The sequence below is a fragment of the Rattus norvegicus genome, chromosome 16 (genome assembly GCF_036323735.1).
Source record: "Rattus norvegicus strain BN/NHsdMcwi chromosome 16, GRCr8, whole genome shotgun sequence".
NCBI classification, from domain to species: domain Eukaryota; kingdom Metazoa; phylum Chordata; class Mammalia; order Rodentia; family Muridae; genus Rattus; species Rattus norvegicus.
The window spans coordinates 63954369-63972372 of NC_086034.1; the positions used below are offsets into that span (position 1 = coordinate 63954369).

At 40.2% G+C, this 18004-nt stretch overlaps 1 protein-coding gene across 2 annotated transcripts in view; it reads left to right on the forward strand.

Moving 5' to 3' along the window:
- The window catches only part of Tnks (tankyrase), a 151004-nt gene that overhangs the window by 31400 nt on the left and 101600 nt on the right, over window positions 1-18004 (forward strand). The window lies entirely within an intron of this gene.

The window sequence follows — 18004 nt, forward strand, 5'->3', positions numbered from 1 at the left end:
TGTGGTGTAACTCGTGCTGTCTCAGCACATGGAAAGGTTTATGGCTTCTAGAGGAATTCTGTTCCCTCAAGGGAAGTAGCGAACTGAATCCAAAGAATAAGATTCGAGTTGGCTCCCTCAATGAGGCAACTCAGTGTCAGCCGTGTGGAAGTAAATTCTGATTAATTATTCTCTTCCTATGTAGTTAACTTAAGTCTTATTAAACAGCTGGCTTTAACCTTGCATCAGCAAGAACTATAGAAGTATAAATTCTTACTGAATCGGACGACATAGTTGGTTATTTAGATTGATTCAGAGAAAATTACCAAATATTTTGACAAATATCTTTTCATTTGCTGAAATTGAACACTGATCAGTTTGTAACTATTCAAAAGTTTGGGTATGTGTTTCACATCCAGTAGTAGTTCAAAGCTGAACTGTGGGTGTTTGTTTTGCTTCGTTCAGCTTGACACAAGCTAGGATCATACAGAAAGAGGGAAATGCCTCCATCAGATTGGCCTATAGGCAAGTCTGTGGGGACATTGTCTTGATTAATGATGTGTGAAAGGGCCCAGTCCCTGTGGGCAGTGCCATCTCTGGGCAGGTGGTCCTGGGTTGTATGAGAAAATCGACTTAGCAAGCAGTGGAGAGCAAGCCAGTAAGTAGCATTCCTCCATGGTCTCTGCTTCAGTTCCTACCTTGAATTCCTGCCCTGATTTCCCTTTGTGATGGACTGTAAAATGAAATAACCCCTTTCTTTCCCAGGTTGCTTTTGCTGTTTATGACAACAATAGAAAGCGAACTAGGACTGAGAGAAAACAGTTACAGACAGAATTTAACTTTCCAGCCACTTTTTTGCATTAACGTTTGTACTTTGAAAGCCAATTAAACCTCTTAAAAGACAAATGTTTAGTCTCCTATGGGTCTCATCTATTTCTTGATCCTTCAGATGGTTGAAATATGTTTAGCCCATGGCAGACTTTGTATTCTTTCTGCATGACAGAACAGTGGCTCTGTCTCTGTGGGTATCAACATTTTATTTCAGTGTTTTCTTTATGCTAAAGTATATAGGCCATCTTTAACGTATTCTGGTTAAAATTGCCCTAGATAGTCATTACAACTATTCCCTCCTAGCCATTGTTCTGGCCTCCAGTATAATCTCAGGTTTCCTGAAATTGAAGTTTTCTGTCAAGTTCTCTGCCATTATCCTTAGTCACTAGCATCTGTGGCCTGAGACATATTGACTGTCCTTTCAGTGCCGTGTCATCGGTTACATTCAGACAATGTCTCTTCCTCCTGGCCTTGCACTAACACATCCATGTCCTACCGTGCATTTGTACAGCTACCTGATAACCTGACCATAGTGTGGCCTCTGTGATCACAAGTTCAGCTACCTGATAACCTCACCGTAGTGTGTCTCTGTGATCACAAGTGCTGGCTTGCCTTTTCACATATGATAGCTGTTGTTGAACCCCATAATTGTTTTTATATAGCCTTTTAGAGACTCTATGGTTAGAGCACCTAACACTGTGTATCCACTGGATTTTTCTTAGTCTTAGGTCACAGAATTTCCTGCTCTATTTAGTTGCACTTAGTGCCCAATTAGGCATCATATCTAGAAACAGTGACAAGGCCTAGTCATCATTTGGTCCTGTTTCTGTCTTGTTTTGGCCTTGGTATTGTGAGAGGGAGTCTCGGTAATTAAATCAGGCTGCAGTGACACTCACTGTGTAGCCCAGGCTGTCCTCCCGTTGTGGCAGTCCTCTTACCTCAGAACTCTGGTACTGTGATTGTAAGTACATTCCACACACCTGATTTTAACTTCATGCTTAATCTTCCACTTAGGGTTTTGAATAACTAAACTTCTCATTTAAAGAATACAATATACGGGGGTTGGGGATTTAGCTCAGCGGTAGAGAGCTTGCCTAGAGAGCGCAAAGCCCTGGGTTCGGTCCCCAGCTCCGGGGGGGGGGGGGGAGAATACAATATACTAAGTCTAGTAGTACTACACCTTGTAAGAATATCAGTGAAAAACATAATTTGAAATTCAGGTCTCCTGATAAGGTAGTGCACCCTCGTAGACTTACATGTGAACACTGCTCATTTAAGGACTACTTTGCATGGAAAACATGTTTTATCTTGAGAATGCATGTAAAAGGCTTACACAGTGTGCATATAGCTGTATGGTTTTGCTAATGCAGTGCTCTGGCCATCTACATTCCTATAAACTTTGTGAAAAAGCACTGCAAGACACTATTTAGGTGTTTGACTGGGCGTTTTATTTGGGTATGATGTGAGGAAAGGGTTCCAGCTTCATTCCTAACACATGGCTGTTCATTTGTGCATCCATTCCTTGATCATCCTTTTGATTTATGTAAGCACAGTAGTAAATAAACCTTTATAAACCTTCCTCTTATATGTTTCTAGTTCTTTGAGTCACCTTTTTTCTGGGCATAGTTAGCTAAACATACTATGTGTGTGCACGGTAGTTCTTACATGTATTCAGTTGAATGGGTGTGGTGGTTGGTAGCCACTGGATTAGTTCCTGTTTGTAGCTGTTGTAACAGGGCTGATGGGAACACTGGTGTATGTTCTGGTGTGGATGTACGGGAGTTTTGTTGGTTGGTTGGTTGGTCAGATGGCTCCTTTGGGGGATTACTAGCGTCCGTGGACAGATTGCTTGACAGAAGAATTGAGTCTATGCTGGCTGCAAAAGCTGGCATTTCCTGGTTGAAAATGCTTTCATGTATTTATTGATCATTTGTGTGTGGTTTTTTTTGGGACGTGTCTTTTCAGGTCTTTGGACTGTTTTGTGTGTTTGTTTCTTTTTCTTTTAGGTGTGTGAGTTCTTGTGTTGTGGCTGTGGTGGCCATGTGTGTTGTGTAGAGTCTTTCAGTCTGCTTTGCTATTTATTTTATTTTATTTTTTAGTGGTGTCTGTAGACAAATAAAGGTTTTTAATTTTTAGTCAAGAATAAGTCAGAACATCTATTTGTTGTTTTACTAGCATGAAAAATAAGTCGTTTCCTGTTTAGTAAATTTTTCGTAGATTACAGGTGCTTTCTAATGAAATAAGGTTACGGTTTTACTTGTAGAGTGGAGGTGCAGAAAACAGTGTTGGTGTGAGGGTCTCTCCATTACAGCTTGTGTAGCTTGTGTAGAATAGGCTTTTAAAATAAGTCAGCTGTTTTATGTACAATTTTAGTGTTGTATGACTTATTTTCGAGATTCAGTGGATTGGTGGGCTTTGTTTAATTAGAAAACTAAAATGCACATCATTATTTCTGAGAAGATTTTTGCTCCTGCTATTTGGAAATAAACTTACAGTGTTTAGGGAAATAGGCTATGACATACTCATTACTGAAATCTTTCACTTAATCAAGGTTCATTTCTTAGGGCTATTTTGATTTGTGTTTCCTTTAATATCTCAGAATTCTAAGCATGGGAACACTGTCTGCTGTGGTAGGGTCAAGAGCCAGATGTTTTTAAAGCTGCTACTTCTCATTATTGACTTAGGGGGAATTCTTAGTCCTCCATACTCACACAGTGAGGAGAGGCAAGAATGTATGTAGATTATGGCACCAAAGATTCATTTGTATAGTCCAGGTGTGTCCTAAGCCTCCAGTTCTTACTGGTATCTCAAACAGGAATCGGTCTTCTTCCTACTGGGTATGTGTACTTTCCCAGTGCAGCCGCAGGACCAGGGCCTGGTTAAACTAGAACTAGTACAGTTTTAATGTAAGGATATTACCGATGTCTGACTACTTTGTAGTTCCATGGTGTTCTGCTTGGACCTTATTTGGCCCTTGCCTCAGGGATTACTAGTAAGTGAAGCCGTCTCTCCACTTTCACAATCTCATTCCCCATTACTATGGTGTATTTGATCCTCTATTCAGGAAGTACATCGGGTGTCATGAAGCATGTCACCAGAAGATAGCTTGATCGGGTTGCCCCCCACTCCCATTTATCAATATTATGGGTAAGGAGATGAAATAATGTCTACTTCTTGATGAGTTCTTATTTTGACTTTACAATAACTTGAATTTGCATTTTACCAGACACATGTTTTTATTCAAGTATAAACACATTCTATTGTTAGATAATTATGCGCCATCTTTTTAAATAATCATCAGGATAAGTAGTTGAGTATTGACTTTGGTCATTCATAACTTTTGGTTATGGCTGTTTTTCTATAAAGAAGGGGCAGCAATCAGCTAAGTGTGATAGTTATGGCTATAAATCCAGCACCTGGGATGAAGGCAGGATGAGGAGCTCAAGGCCAGCTTTGGATATGTCATAGAGTTGAAGCTAGCCTGGGCTGTCAGATATTTTTTCGAACAAATAAAAGAAACAAACAGCAAAGGAGGGCATGCTGTAGCGGGGCTTTGCCTACTTTGTGGTTCTTCTTTCTTCCACCCACTCCATCCCCTAACATAGATAGGAGAGAGAACGGTTAGAGGGGATGGGGGTAACATGATCATTAGACTACTTCCTCCTGAGGGGGACATTGAGTTTCTTAGGGCAAGTTTGATCTTTGCTGTCAGGATATCTAATTTCTTCTTGTTTCTTCTTTGTTTGCACATAACTACTTAACAAATGTCAATCATTTATATAACCTAAAAAGTACCCAGAATTCCAAATATCACAAAGTTGCAGAAACTATATGCAGCCGGTAAAGTCACACCCATGCTAGAGCATGAGGCAAATCATAGTCACCTGTTGTGAACAATCTGAAGCAGTCTCATATCCCATCCCTGGGATTAAAACAAAAATATATTTCCATAATATTTCTATGTTTTTCAAAGAAACTAAAATTCTTACTACTGAACCTTTTTTGTTGTTACTTCTGAAGTAAACCTTGAGTTGCCACTCTCAGAGGGGAAGTTGAGATTGGGTAGTTGAGACAAAAGGATCATGGTCATTACCTCAGATGATATGGAGATGGAATTTGCTTGTCAAAGTATTTAGCAAAGCAATTTCACTACTCTTTTATGTCTTCTGCACTATACTCATGATTCAGATTGACTGCCTGTTTTGTTTTGTTTTTTCTGAAAGAAAGGAGAAAATTGCCCCTTTGCTATCGTCTGTAGAGCACATACAGCAATCTTAGAGATCAGGTTTGAACTGAGAATTGAAGTTCCTCTCTTCTTGACAGGGATTTATTTAAGATTATATTTTAATCATAAAAATAATTTATTTTAAATCGCCATCTTTTCATCTTTTAACTTAACTGTTTTAAAAGTCAATTATAATTTGTCTTCCAAATTGAGACCAGGCTTTAAACAAGAGTTTTAGTTAGTGTACAAAATAATGGGTTTCACTATGGCATTTTCATATGCGTGTATTGTATTTTATTCATCTCTCTCCCCACCCCCTGGAACTCCCATTGTCCTCTTCCCTCCTCTTTTGCCAGACAGTTCCATTCCTGCGCTCATGTCATGTAGATGTGTGTGGATATAAATCTGCCTAAGTATCTCTTCTGTGTAGGAGACACCACGTTAGGCATTCCCTTTCATTACTCTCTTGTATCATTCTCCCATCTTGCTCTAAACTTTCTCTTTATGTTATATATAAAATATATTTTAGTCTGAATTCAGTATCCGAGAACTTGTCTTTTTGAGTCTGGTTTATTATGATAACATAATGATGTCCAGTTCCATCCATTTTTCCTACAAATAACCTATTTTCAATCTTCATGGTTGACTAAAATTTCAATGTGTGATTGTGCCATAGTTAACCATTCAGTTACTGATTGGCATCTGGGCTGACTGTTGGGAACTATGCAATAAATGTGACTAGCCAAGTTTTTATGTAACTCTCTCTTGCAGTAATTTTCTTCTCTAGGTTTCTTGTAACTTTTCACATACACATCTGTTATCTAGAAAGATAAATTTGCTTTCCCTGTATAAATGATCATTGTACAAATTGTCTGATTACTTCCATTGTTACCTTTTCTGTGGTGAAGTTCATACCCTGAGTTGCTGACTTGTATCATAAAAATATTCATTTTATTTTAGGATAGGACAGTTTCCATCCATCTCTGAAATGGTCCTAAACATCTGCCATTTGCTACTACATATTGGTGCTAAGCAACCTTCTTAGCATTGATGATTATAAAATCAAAATATTGATTATCTCCAAAAGATGTGTTAAGTAGACTGCGTGTGCATGTGTCTTGTTGACACAGGGGCCTCGTAGCCCAGGCTGGCTGAGAACACAACTATCCAGGGAGATGACCTTGAATTATTGATTTCTACCTCTCCCTCTCCAGTACTGGGTTACTGTGCAACACCAGGTAAAAGCATAAGCCACTAGAGAACAGTCAGCCAGCACTTGAGTCTCATTAGTATGCAAGTTTGCTTTCCTCTTTAATAAATGGTAAGACTGTATGCACAATAATTATTTTATAGTCAGTGTCTTTGTAATTGTCTGTAAATGTTGGCTTGTATAGCTACTTTATACGCGTGTATAGCTGTGGTCTTATTAACAGTTCTCAGGTGGACTGGGGAAGCAAGTAGGACTGTAGAGGCTCGCCTTCCTTCCAGAGCATCTCTCAGTAAGGGCTGTGTGGGCCTTGATCACATTAGGCTAATGGCCTGGAAAGCTGCAGCTCCGTAGTGAGTCACAGCAGCCCCCACTCTTGGACTCTAGGACTGCTACTCTAGGGCTCCTGAGTCTAGTCTGTCACACTATCTGGTCATGTGCCATCCGTAAATGAGCTACAAAGGACATTCATTTCCTTTTGCTTCTGCACTCCTTGGAAAAATGAGTTGAAAATTTAACAAAGCATTGAGAATGATTTAGAATTTATTTTTGGGTTGTGTGTCTGTGTGGGTGTATGTGCTGGATACCCATAGAGGCCAGAAGAGAGCATTGGATTCCCTGGGATAGAGACAGGCAGTTGTGGACTGCCTGAGGTGTGGCTTGGCAGAGCAGAGTTCACCAGAGAGCCATTTCTAGCCCAGCTCTGGGAATTTGATTGCGTTAATTTGTTTCATTATTCTCTTCTTTTTCCTTCAGAACAACTCTCATCTTGATTTTTTTTTTTTTTTAGCATCAATTTTTCACATAAACAGTGAACTTGGGTCTTTTAAATTTTAGTGTAACATTTTTGGATAGCACTCTAATTGGCAGACTTCCATACAGTCCCCTTAACAAAGAGAACAGTAAGGAATGGCACCATTATTTTCTCTTGTGATAGGATAACTGGACTCTGAACATCTTGCCTGCTGGTGTTCAAATGCTTTGATGAAGATAAGGGTATTTATTTATTGACCTGATTAATTTGGTTCTACTGTAGTAGGGTTTCTAGATAATACTGATGATTATATTTTCTCTCTCTCTCTCTCTCTCTCTCTCTCTCTCTCTCACACACACACACACACACACAAACACACACAATTTGTTCATTAGAATTAGAATTCATAGGGAAGGCTAAATCATGTTTTTAAAGTGATGTGGTTTTTACCTAATACTGAAATTCATCGGGTTGGGGATTTAGCTCAGTGGTAGAGCGCTTGCCTAGGAAGCACAAGGCCCTGGGTTCGGTCCCCAGCTCCAAAAAAAAGAACCAAAAAAAAAAGAAATTCATCTGTTAAAAGAATCGCATTTTCTGTTACTTTAGAATAGGCTGGCCACGATAGTTCACAATAGGTGAGCTGTGTAGCTTAAGACAGTGTTGTATGAGACTGGCACTTGAGACAAGGGGCTCATTGACTTACCCTTTTTTGCACTATATACTGTCGTGCTACCTGACGCTCCTGGACATTAGAGCTGTTTCCTCACTTTGCTTGAAGTTTAAGGCAAAGATTTTAGTCCTCACTAAACTAGAAAGCCAGGTGTAACCTTTGTTTTATAGACTATGGGCTCTCTGTACACTTGGCTCATTTAAGTCTGCCAGCCTTTTCAAGTTGGGCAAGTGCTATACTTTACCTCTAAACAGGGTCCAGACTTAGTAAGGATGTAAGCCTCCCTGTGAGTTGTTTAATAGTTACTTTCTAGATATGATAGTAACAATAAGATTTTCTACAAAATATCCCACTGTCTGTCAAAACCTATATTTATTTTCTATCAAGGCTGAAATTTTGTTAATTTGTCTTGCCACCTCCTGAAGTCTGATTAGAGAGTGAGGCTACATACTTCCTGTGCATATTTGGCACTCAACCTCGGTCTTTTGAAAGAATATTTGTGAACATGGGACTGGGAACATCAGAGGGAAGGAACTATAATGTTTTCAGAATTATGATTTTGAGCATTTAATTACTGATGGAATTGTAGGAGGGGGCATTGGATATAATAGGAGCAGAAGAGGTATTTAGGACAGATGTGAAAACTGGCCTTAGAACTCATGTATGGTAAGAAAGCTTGGATTGCAATCCAAGGGCAATCTTATGGTCTTATAGAGTGGTGAGAGGTAGGTGAGAGATTAAAGGTACTGACTTTACTATTAAGTATGAAGCCTAGTTTATAGCTTCACCTGAATTTGTAAAGCCTGGGACACAGAGACACCTTTTTAATCATACATTCATGCCAGTGTCTGGCTATAACACTGAAAGAGATGCACTTAATCCAGTAAGTCACACACAGGAGAAGGCTTCAGTGTAAAGTTAGGGTTCTTCCAGTTGAACCCAACTTTTGAGCACTGAGGTACAAGGGGAATGTTACACAGATATTTGTGTAATGAAACAGAGAGAGGTAAACAGTTCACTAGGGTAAAATTGTTACTGCATGTATGGTGGATATCAGCAGAATCTTGAAGTTTTGCTCATTTTTATTTTAAAGACTTTTTTAGAGGCATAGTTGAAGCCCTGAATTTTTGCACAATAGTTGTTTCACCATTTATTCTGGAGTCTAAATTAGACTTCTCTTATATTGTCTTCATTTATTTAATATTTTACCCACAATGTTTGTCACCTGATGGGAAGAACTCTTTAATTTTTGTTTTGCGAAATGTTTTTGCAAGCATATTAAAGCAGTGTGGATGAAGTTTGAGGAGAAATATCACTATATTTGTAATAAACATTAAAATATTTGTCATAAACACAAAAATAATGGACTGGTGTGTAAAGTAGAAGTTTCAATTTTATGAACCCACTGACATCAGTTTTGAACTTGAGATGTGTTCTCACAGTGAGTACCATTGAGATGCCTGCCTAGGTAGATGTTGCCTCAGAACTAGGCCTTCCCATCACCACTGTTGGTATCGCCTTCTGTTTTCCTGGACAAGCCTTTTAACAGCAGACACTGAACCAAAATGGATTAAATTCTCTTTAGTGAGAATTTGGAATTAAGAGTTTGGTGATGTCAATGAAAATATTTACTCTTTATGGGAAGGGAGAGGAGATATAAGATAGTACAGTTTTAGGCTGGCTAATTTTATGCTAGAGTCATTTTCAAGAAAGGAACCCAAATTGAGAAAATGCCTCTGTACAGGTAAGTCTGTAGAGCATTCTCTTGATCGTGAATATTGTGGGACGGCCCAGCCCACTGTGGGTAGGGTTACCTCTGGGCCGGTGGGCCTAGCTCTTCTATCATAGATAGAGCCTGCAAGTAAGTCAGTGAGCCACAGGGAGCAGGCCAGTGAGCAGCGGGCCTCCAAGATCCTGCCCTTCAGTTCCTGTCGGGACTTTTGTCAGTGCTCGACTCTTAACCTGGAAGTGTAAGCTGAAATAAACCCTTTCCCCCCAGCTTGCTCTGATCATGGCATTTCGTCACAGCAGCAGTAGCTCTAACTAGACAGGCACACTTCAGCTTTTCTTTTTGATGAAGTCTCTCTGTTCTTTAAGAAGTCTTATTAAAATAATTTGTATTCCTTGTACTTAAAATAGCGTTAATAAAGTTGGCACTCAAAGACAAAATAATAAATTGCTAACTATTTTACTTTACTGTTTACTTGTGTTTTTATATTGTAAACCTAAGACTATTACAGTAGTTGGCATGTAAGACTGCTTGGAGATGTGTTCCCACTTTGTATGTGAGTGTTAGAGGAGTGTGGGGCCAGAAGAACCTAAGAGAAGAGAGCCTTTCAGCCAGGGTGAGTTCTTTCTTGTAGCAGAGTGTGGGGACAGTTTTAGTTGTCACAGTGGGGAGTTGTGACTGATTCCTAGTGGGCCTGGGTCAGGGTTATTGTTAAAACCTTAGAAGGTGCAGGATACTGCCCTACTTTTTAAAGTACCTACAGTCCACAGACTGGTTAAGTTGAAGTAAAAGCTGACTACTTCAGCAAAGATCCAGGAAGCTGGAGACAGCGAGGTGAAAGATAAATCCAAGTTGTCAGCCCCTCCCGTCCCCTGTCCACTCACCAAACAGGATGAGATGGAAAGGAAGGGCCAGATGACTGCATCAAGAATTGAGGGAGTCTGAAGAAGCAGGAGAGAGAGGAAGGCAGAAGGCTTCTGTCTCCCTTGAAGAGCAGGAGATGACAGCTTCCATTCCCTCATTCTCAGGGGTCAGAAAAAAGTGTGGTTGACACTCAGCTTAACTGCAGTTCCTGTTTTCTCTGTGAGCTTAAGAGGATGCAAGCAAAGTAAGCAGCATGATGGAGCCCTTACCTTAGGGGCAGGCAGTGTCTGCTCTAGGCTAGTAGTAGCTAGGGGGAGCCAAGTCTCCCTTCTCAGTCGGTAGCACTTGCCCATACCTATGTAATGCTGCACACATGAAAGTACACATTTCCAGTAGCCACACTTAAAAGATAGGTGATACCACTTCACTGATACTGTTCTTAAAACACAAAATATACAGAGTACTCCTTCTATATGTAATGTTTATAAAACATTATTGGTTACTTAACATTTTTTCAATTAGAGTTCTGAAATATGTTTTTATGTTAAGTATATCTCAGTTAAACAAAATTTCCATGAGTTTATGTAGTACATACATACATCATACATACATATATACTTTTTTTTTTTAGTTTAAGATAAGGACATTACTGTATAATTTTGGCTAGCCTGATTATCATTGTGTAGCCTAGGCTAGCCTCAAACTCAGTGATAATCCTCCAGCCTCAGCCTCCCAGGTGCTAGGATGGTTGTTCTGTACCACCACACCCAGCTTTGTGAGTAACACTTAACCTGTATTCGGAGTTCAATAAAATTCGCTGTTCATGAAGTAATTTCACATGTCTAGGTATGTCAAGCACATGAAACGCTTGTTAGTAACTGCATCAACTAACAAGTCTTTAAATTTAAATTGACGAAAATGAAGTGTAATAGTTTGGGTCATCAGTCTCCCTAACACATTTCACAAACTCTGGTTACCTTCGCTAAGGCACCCATATGGGATAGCATGTCTCAGGAATATTAGGACATTATATTACAAGTAAAAAGACCAAGCTAAAACACAGCATTACTTTAAAACTCTTCCCCGGAACCCCAGCCTAGCCCCTATTCAGTGTATTAGAATATATGTCCTTTTGGCTCTGCAGTGCGCAGTGATGTTCTCAGGCTTCCCCAAAGGATGTTAATTAAGATGAAAGCAGCTTCCTTTACTCAGTGAATGTCGGTAATCACTCCGTGCAGAAGACCCCAGTGAGCATCAAAGAAATGTCTATCTCCTGTTCTCCAGAGAAGCTTGGGTATTAATGAACATGAGTGTGTTGAGAGAACAGAGCTGATTACTCTTTCTGGTCCTCAAAACACGCAGCATTTATCTCCTGTGACTAAGGAAATTAAATGAGGGGTCCCAGCAAAGTGGCTTAGTGGCTAAAGGCCCTTGCAGCCAAGCCTGACAACACAAATTTGATCTCCAGAACCCACACAATAGAAAGAGTTGCCCTTGGACCTACACAAGGACACACTATGGCATGTTCACATTCACCAAAATATGTGACACAAAAATATATAAAGACAAATGTTAAAAATTAATAAAAGTGAATGATTGATTTAGAAGTAGGACAGTAATAAGGAAGAGTAGATATGTCTGTTTACAAAAACTACTTAAATGGAGTTAATTATGCTAGTTTGTCATGGTTTCTGGTGTTGTCAACCATGTGTAGGCATGGTTCTGAGGTCTGTGGCAGTTTTTGTTTTTCTACACGAGTAGAGACTTCTTGAACATGTCTTCTATTAAGTATGGTTTGGTTTGGCTTTAGTTCTATGGCAGCTCATAGCGAGTCAGAACTTGGGATTCCATCCACGTCTCTTATGTTCATTTCCTTCCCATTGTGTTAATGAAAATACCCTTTGAGCTGTTTTTCACTTCAGTAATTTTATCATCGACTGTTTCTAATGTAGTTAAATGCTCAGATGGTTTAAGTTACTTAAATATACATAAAGCAACATTCAGTATTAGTTAATGACATAAAATGAGTATTCTTAAGTCCATTTTCCCTTTTTGTATTGACACACCTGCTCACCGCTGGAACCACACTGTGATCAAAGCGAACATTTGCACCACTCTAGGATGTACTCTGTTTGCTTAGAAATTATAAATGACTTTTCTGTTCCAGCACAATTTGTTGAATAGACTATTTTCCACAAATGGATCACTGTCTTAGTTACTGTTCTATTGTGAAGAGACACCATAGCCAAGGCAACTTATAGAAGGAAGTATACAGTTGGGAGCTTGGGAAGGTTGGTCATTGCATCACAGCAGGGAGTGTGAAGACTGGCCATGGGACACTGGTGCAAATGGCACTGGAGCAGTAGCTGAGAGCTACATTCTGATCTCCTGGCTGGCTGAGAGAGACATATAGACATAGAGGGAGTGAAGGGGATGAGGAGAGACAGAGACAGCCGATGGCCTGGCAGTGGGCTTTTGTAACCTTAAAGCCTGCTGCCAGTGATACCTGTACTCCCACACGGCCTCACCTCCTAGTCCTTTCTAAACAGTTCCACTCGCTGGTGGCTAAGCATTAAGTAGTATGGGCTTATGGGGCCATTCCCATTAAAACCACCACAACCATTTTGTCCTTTGTTGAGAATGGGCTGACTTTGTGTATATTTGCCTTTTTTTGGCGGGATGGCTCAATGGTTAAGAGCACTAGTTCCTCTTGGAGGTCCTGAGCTCACTTCTCAGCACCCACACAGCGGCTCACAACCATCTGTAATAGGATCTGTCACCCTCTCCTAGTGTGCATGAAGACAGAGCACTTGTGTACACAAAATGCATGAATAAATAAATCATTTTAAAAATCATTTAAAACAAAAGAAAAGGACTTTGACCTTGAAGCCGCACCCTGCCCTAGGGAATGGTGGTTGCCTGTAGCTAAGGTGACCTAGGAGGCATTTTGCTTCACTAGCTATAGCAGGTTAGTGAGGTCTGTAGAACTCTGTACTCTCTGAAGGCCAAGACCATTTCTCTCCGCATCCTCTCCTCTGATGTACTCTAACCTGGAGCAACAGCACAATGCTTCTAAGCCCCTGTGTCCTCAGGTACCCCAGGACTAGTTCATAGCCACATTTCCTCATCCCGAGGTATATGCCCCCTCACGATGTATGGAGAATGTTATTTAAAGTTATTATTTGTGGTGGGATTTGCAACATGAGACATTGGAAAGACCTTTTCCCTGAATCAGTAACTGGCTTCAGAACAGAGGTGTCTTCCATGTGTCCTACTTTGGGTTCTCTTTGCCCTCCAGGTCCCTCCATTAAGTTTTGAGCTGTCTCAGTAGCTACCACTTGAAGTTACTTTTAGTTTTTGCTTTGTTTTAAATCTCATTACTTTTCATTGTTTAGCACCTAAATGAGTTAGTTTAGCACCCAAAATTGAAAATGCTTGTCCCTTAATTCTAATTTAAATCCAACAAGCCAAATTACCATCTACATTAGTGGTGGTTACTTGAAATTTTATGTTTACTGCTAGTGGTAAATCAACTGTTGAGAGCTAAAATCCCTACCATGATAGTTAGTGACCCTCAGTCTCCCTGTTAGTTCTGTACCAGGAAGGTAAAATGTGCCGTGAGTGAAAACATCAAACACTTTGATGTTTGTACAGTTTTTAATGGATGACTTATGGTATTATGTAATATCACGCTATTAAATATGTACTCATGTGGAAGAAACTATCACTGTATAATCAAGGGAGTATTGTATATTCCAGTTAAAATGAAAAAACACGGCTTCTGTCACTCGGCAATCCCATGTATTCTAATGAGAGTTCTAAATTGAAGAGTATTAGTTTAAATTTGGTTCTTTAGTATTATATTTTGTAAAGAAGAAAAAATTTTGTTGCTTAGGAAAAAAAAAACCAGATAACAATGGCTGAGATGGCTCAGAGGGTAATGACACTTGTCACCAGGCCTCATGACCTGAATTAATCCCTGGGATCCACATGTAGAAGTGATTGTTCTCTTACCTCCACATTGTGTCCCCACCCCAGTAAATGTAGTAAAAAAGCTAAGGACCATTGTGATGAATTTAAAAAAAATACAGAAGTTTAAAAATAACTTTCCTTGGGGTTGGAGAGACGCCTCAGAGGGCTGGGGTCTGTTTCCCGGCACCCATGTGGCAGTTTACAACCATCTGTGATCGCTTAGCTGATCCCACCCTCTGGCCTCTGTGGGCCCGGAATACACATGGCGCCCAAACTTCCATGCAGGCAGAACATTCATACACACTGTGGTGGTTTGAGTAGTTATGGTCCCTGTAGACTCATGTGCTTCAATACGTGGCCCATAGGGAGTGGCACTATTAGGAGGTGTGGCTTGTTGGAGGAAGTGCGTCACTGTGGGGCGGCTTTGAGGCCTTCTGTGCCAGCATGCCCAGGGTGGCCCCAGTTCTTTCTGTTGCCTGGGGATCAAGATGGAGAACTCTCAGCTCCTTCTACTGCACCGTGCCTGCCTGGATGCTGCTATGCTTCCCACCATGATGGTAATGGACTAAACCTCTGAACCTGAAGCCGGCCGGCCCTGTGAAATAGTTTTCTTTGTAAGAGTTTCCTTGGTCATGTTGTCTGTTCACAGCAAGAACCTAGCTAAGACACATAAAATGAAGATAACATAATAATCTAAAGGGTCCTGTGTGATTCCATTTTTGAAACTCAGTCTAGCAAATGAGTATTTGCATCCCTGAGAAGTAAGCGGTTTACAAATACTTGGGATCATTGAACACAGAGCCTCGGTTTTACTTTCAGTGTCATCTTAGCAAACACTTTGAGACTCTAAACTCACATGATTGTTAGTTTTTAATACTGTTCTGTTTGCCACTTAAAGAAAACACTTAATCACCTTTGTTCCCCATTAATTTTTTTATTCACTTTGTATCCCGACCGCAGCCCCCTGACCACCCTTGCAATCCCCATATCCCTGTTTACCCCTCCTCTTCCCCTCAAAGACTGTTTAATTGTCTGATATTGCCTGTGGCTAATATAATAGATTCTGAAGTACTTTGTGTTTTTCTAGTATTTGGCACACTGAGGCTTTGCGGTAAGTTTATTATTCTTTTTAATTCGTAAGAACAATGTAGGCGCTCAAATTTAATAGTTAAAAATGAAATGAGACAACATGGCTAAAGTTGTGTTTTCTGAATCTGAACAGATTCTAGATAAATAACTAGAAATGGAGTAGGAATATCACATATCACAGCTCATTTGGGATGTAATTGAATTATGACTATCTTTTGTGTCAGCTGCTGTAGTTTTTCTAGCTTGCCTACTTGGAAAGGAGATAGAAAAACTGGAAGAGTCGAGATGCCGTGGTTGAAGGTCGGATCATATCTCAGTTGGCTAAAGATAGTAAAAGTTATTTATGACTCCTGAGGTTGAGGCAAGAGGATCATGAGTTGGAGGCCACCTGGGCCATGTCTCAATAAATTAAGTGGAATAAAGTAAGGGAGTTTGAATAGCCATGATACTCATTAATTTACATTCTGGGGTGTTCATGTGTTCCTTTCCCCCTCGTACCGTGCTGTGTGTTGTGCTTGCATATTCTGAGAGGTTTGTGGTATTTGTATTGATCATACAACACGAATTCCCAATCACATTTTGTGCCAATAGTTAAATTCCCTTTGATGGTTCCGAACTTGGAAAGTACATTTTGAGGCATCTGAGTTGACACACCCCTGGAGTACCATGTGGCATTCCTGCGATCTGCCACTGTCATCTCTGCTTGTTGTGTATGTCATTCTTCCCTTATTAGAATGTAGTCCCCCGTTGCCAAGAGTACTGTGAAGCACCCACATGACTTACAGTCACGACCTGCTCTGCTGTCTCCACTGCATGTAGAAAGCACATTTCCTCTGCACATTTCCTTGATGACGCCATTCAGGTTGTCCATAACTCAGCTACTGTGGGAAGGGCTGCAGTGAATGCTAATGGAGAAGCGGCTGCTATGGAGCTTAGATGGAATCTTTGGGGGGACACACCCAGGAGTGCAATAGCAACCGTGTGTGGTAGGGCTGATATTATGGAGGATCTTGTGTTGCATCCTGAAGGGTCTGCATCTTAAAATGTGCTTTAGAAATTCTGAGTAACTAATAGGCAGTGGGTATTGTCAGACACGAAGCTTGGCCTCTGCACACTGTTTTCTCTCTTCATTTACTCCTCTCTGCAGTGGGGAAGACAGATTTAGACCCCTGTTACTTTAATGCAGATACCTTTACCCCTAAATTTTTTGGAGTTAATTTTTTAAATCTATTTCTGATAAGCTTGTGATGGTTAAGTATTTTCTGGTGTGGATTGTGTTAGCAGCAGTTGGTTCAAGCGGTTCAGCCGCTCTTCCCTGTTACTACATTGCTCTGCCGTGGGCCTGCCTGTGTTCAGGTCCGAGGAAGAGCTAGGAGTGACCACAAAATGTTTAAAAGCCATACATTTCAGGCAGGACAGTTATTATATTTGAAACCACCCAAACCAGAATAAAACTGGGCCTAAACAGCCAGTTTCTCTTTCAGTAAGAACGTTATAGATAGAATCCCATTAGAAGGACCAGGGATTTAAGTTCCTTTTGTGGGGAGCAGCCAGGCTTTTAATACTTTGCCTCTACCACTGATTAAAAATTGCTGAATCAAAGTTTCCATTATGTAATTGTCATAGTCTGCTAAGTAAAAATGTTTTCACCTCCATTTAAAGCAGGATCTGGTGTTCAGCCCCAAGAATGAATAACAGGCAGTGCTTTTCACAGTAGCTATTTCTTTGTTTCTTTCCTTTGCACATGCTCACTCAGCAACTAAGCCACAAGTATTTGCCACCTTTGATTCTTGGGTTTGCTTCATGATTGAGAAGCCTTATAAATTTCCAAAATGAACCAATCTGAAATTTCTTTCTGAAATTAAAAACAAACAAACAAAAACCCCCAAGTTTCTGCAAAAGCTGGTCATTTTGATTGTATAGACAAGTATCTGAAGAGGAAGTTAGATAATATGTGGGGATTTAGTAGAGTAGCTTACAGACTTTGGTCCAGCTAGTCCAACAGTGTCTGTCTCTCAATGGGAAGTCCTAGGAATTTAGTTTGTAAGGCTGAGGATAGATGGACTTGGCAATGAGAATTTGCCTCATTTGTCCTCCTTGAGCAAAACCTTTTTCTCCGTGCCCTTTGAATAGACTGCTACAAAAAGGTTGGCTCAGATTTAGGGTGGGTATTCTGATCCTACCTCAAAGGATCTAGCTAACTAAAAATCCCTCACAAGTGTGCCCAGCTGCTTGTCTGTCTGTCTGTCTGTCTGTCTGTCTGTTTTTTTATAGTTAATTCCAGATTATTCAAGTTGACCACCAGTAATTGCCCTCAGGGTGATAAAATAGCAATTGCTTGATATTGATTATTAGTTTATTCTTTAACTCTTGACTCTAGAAACCTTTAAAAAATAGTCATGTTTATTGCTACATTCAGGAATTAAATGATACACGGCAGTCCCCGTCACCTCCCCACCAGTGTACCTAGGACACGTGGTAAGAGTCACAGTGGATGCCTGAAACCTTGGGTAGTACTGAACCCTGTGTCTGTACTTTCCTGTACACATGTACACACAGAGGAAACTATCTAAGTGATGGATATTACAGTTTAATCTGTGCAAGTTGTCACAGATTAGCAGTGACATCTACTCATAAGAAGTATTATGCTGTAGTGAAAGTTACTGTAAGTAGCTCTAGAGTTC